The sequence below is a fragment of the Pygocentrus nattereri genome, chromosome 23 (assembly GCF_015220715.1).
Source record: "Pygocentrus nattereri isolate fPygNat1 chromosome 23, fPygNat1.pri, whole genome shotgun sequence".
In the NCBI taxonomy this organism is placed as follows: Eukaryota; Metazoa; Chordata; class Actinopteri; order Characiformes; family Serrasalmidae; genus Pygocentrus; species Pygocentrus nattereri.
The window spans coordinates 7,548,877-7,552,433 of record NC_051233.1 but is presented as its reverse complement, the minus strand read 5'-3'; positions in this window follow the sequence as shown (position 1 = coordinate 7,552,433).

The following is a 3,557-nucleotide window of genomic DNA, read 5'->3' as shown; positions in this document are numbered from 1 at the left end:
ACTACAGCTCATACCAAAGATGTCCAATGGAGCTTCATTACTACAGCTCATCCCAAAGGTGTCCAGTGGAGCTTCATTACTACAGCTCATCCCAAAGGTGTCCAGTGGAGCTTCATTACTACAGCTTCATTATTACATCCTATCCCGCTTTCTTAGAGCAATATTCTCTAGACTGCTTTGAGATGATAGAAAGGCAACAGTAACTCAAATAACCAACCAAAATCTCTGTGGAACATTTCCAACACCTTGTTGAAAGTGTGCCATGAAGAATTAAGGCAGTTCTGAAGGCAAAAGGGGGTCCAACCTTTTACTAGGTTTACTATTGTACCTAATAAAGTGGCCGGTGAGTGTAGGTATGTAGTATATTTATAACTACAACTCATCCCAAAGGTGTCCAGTGGAGCTTCTTTACTATAACTCATCCCAAACTCACCCGATGCACATGCAAATTATGACCTGTGTCACTATCATGCCATAAATAGCCCATATATGTATAATGGATATTTCTGGCCATTTTCCAAGTGAGCTAAATTGATATTTTCACGCCAAGTAAAGCCCAGTATGTTATGTGAACACCAGGTTTAGCATCAAGATCCACGAGAACTTGATGAGATGAGAACGAGGAGATCATGTGACCACAAGGCCTTATTCACTACTAGCTTGTTGTTCTAATGCATAAATGTCTGTCTTTCTGCCATCCATTAGAGAGAAAAACAAGGGAAGGGAAAAAAACAACATGGATAGAAAACAATAATGATAATAGGCTGGAATAAAGTGAAAACAATATGGATTTGGCAGGCACTATTTTAAGATGAGCAAATCATGCTGGGCCGTTTGAAATTTATCCCCCTCATATTTGATCCCCTGTTCGTCCACGACTCATGAAGGCCCACATCTTTCCAATCCACATGCTAAGCTTGGAACTGCTAAAGTCAGCTTACTCTAATATGAGGGAAAAAGCATAAAAGGCATTATGTTGCAACTGAACGCAAAGGCAAAATAGCCATTAGAATAAGAAGATTGGCTGCTGGTGGGGGGCATTGTCTTGGGATTTTGAGCTTGAGCAGGAGTTTTAAGAGATTTTAGAAGAGGACTAAAAGACTTCACTCATGGATGTTGATCTACACAGATATGACAGGGAGGAATGACAACAATTGTAGTGGATTTACAAGCTGATCACCAATCACTCCCCACATTCTGTCTCAGCTCGTATCCATCCGCTGAGCTCTGGGAAGATTTGCTAGTTTCTCATTAGGCAAATTGATTTGGTCCCATAGCCTTTACCCATTGGTTTGGTGGCTTCCACAGCCCCTTGCCCCAGTTAGTAGTGAGCTGATTGGTTACAGGGCAGAATATAACATCCCTGTTCGTTAATAACCTTCTATCTCCAGAACAGAAAGAAAAATGTTTCTTAATTTTGAATTGAATTTAATGCAACAAGGTAAGTCAATTTGGACCATTTCTATTGTTTCAATCATCAGTAAATTTTAACACAATGTAATAGACAACTGGCTTTTTCAAATTCTGTTAAAAATACAAAAATATACAAGTTTTGTCCCAACAGTGAAGATAAGCAAGTTGACCATTTTTGCTCTGTAGCTTTGGATACTGCTGCATTTGACAAAACCATTCCCACAGTGAGGTGGAAACCACTGACATGCCAGACATTTGGAGGTGGCATCTGGGGTGGCCAATCAAATTTTAGGAAGGAACTGGCCGCCCCAACCACCTCATTAAAACTGTGCATATTGGGGGCTCCTGAGTAGTGCAACTGTCTACGTGTAGGACCTGTCATCAGGAGATCACGAGTTAGATCCCTGGTGATTCTACAGCCGTCCATAGCCGGGAGTACAAGAAAGCACAATTGGCCTTGCTCTCTCTGGATGGGTAGGATGGCCCACCTTCTCCTCCAGTCACTCAACGTGAGTGCGTTCGGCTGTCGTGTGAGTGGCAGTTCGAAAAGAAGCGGTGGCTGGTTTCACAGGTCTCGGAGGAAGCCTGTGCTGCCTTCACCCTCCTAGCATTGGTAGAATCTTGTGATTGGGGGAGTCCTAATAGCAGGTGGAATTGGAGACGACTAAATTGGGGAGAAAAAACTGTGTATGTCTATAAAGTCTGATAAATCAGACAAGCTTTGCAACCCACATAAACAAAAATCCCATCAAAATAAATAAGTGAGAAGAGGTTGGGTTGACCAGCAAATATAGCATAATCCATTTCTCAAGAATCTGTCTACAAAACAGTGCTGAGTGAAAACTGACCGTATTGAACTTATATGGGAGATACAGGTTCCTCTTAGTGTTTACTTTTGGGATCTTAGTTGAGACAGCCTGTCAAACTAACCCCCCCATGTGGAGGCCGTACTTTAGCTTGTCTAGATCTCACTGTGAGCTGTTTACATGTTTCAAACTGTGAGAATAAAACACACACTTAAAAATTATTATTAAGGGTTCTTTAGTAAACAAAATGGTTCTATATAGAACCATGAACATTCAAAGAACCCTTCTCATGATTAAAGGGTTCTTTGCATCGTGAAATGGTTCTTCGTGAAAGATCAGTGGAGAATGTGTTGTAGATGGTTCTATATAGCACCATTCTGGAAAGGGTTCTATATATAATGGCAGAATCCTTGTGGGCGCTATACAGAACCCTTTCCAAAAAGGTGCTATATAGAACCATCTACAGCACAATCTCCATCAATCTGTAGAACAATTTAAGAAAAAGAGCAAAATGACCAGTTTCTAAAATGACCCATTATGCTTTAAAAAGTCACTGTCAGCTGTTGCTGGATTGGACCTGGAGCCAGACTCTTCATCAAGTGGGTTTATCCTGAAGGAGAATCTGCACATTTTTTCCTCATGATGGACACTTGCTTGTTTGAGAGGAACGCTGTGTGAGAACCGAGCCTGTAAGCTGCATTATAAATGAATGTTCTCACAAACTGCCTCAAAGACTTCCGTCTGCTTGTGGAGACGGATGTAGCAGCGTCTTTGTCTTGTTTTGTTAACAGATGATCTAACCTGCGCTCTGTTACGCTCACCTCCAGGTGACCTTCTGCTCCTTGTAACCAGATAGTAGCATCTGCAGATGTTGATGTCGCTCTTGGAAGCGGTGCAATGGGCTTGGATTATGACCAAACTCTCCACTGGGTAACGGTATCATGATGCATTCTGATTTTCATTCTGATAGCAAAGACAGCATCACCATACCTGATACTGACAAAAAAGAGAGTTACAGCGTCACAAGAGGTTTTTAGGTACACTGGAAGAGGCCTATTCAGCTGCTGGAGAGGCCGGAGTTTGAGACAGATGTAGTGTTGGCCTATTTACATTAATAACGGACATTAATGAGAGGTAGTATCATTGATATTATCATATTGTTCCATACTGTCATTCTTATTCACTCTTTATAACTTGAGTGCGTGAGTGGGCAGGACTAAATAGGTGGATATATGTAAATGTGTTGGCTGTTGTGACATCACAAAAACGATAAATTCAAAATAGACTATTTTTGCAGCTAAGTTTTCTTGCAGTATCAATCTTAAATATATATATATA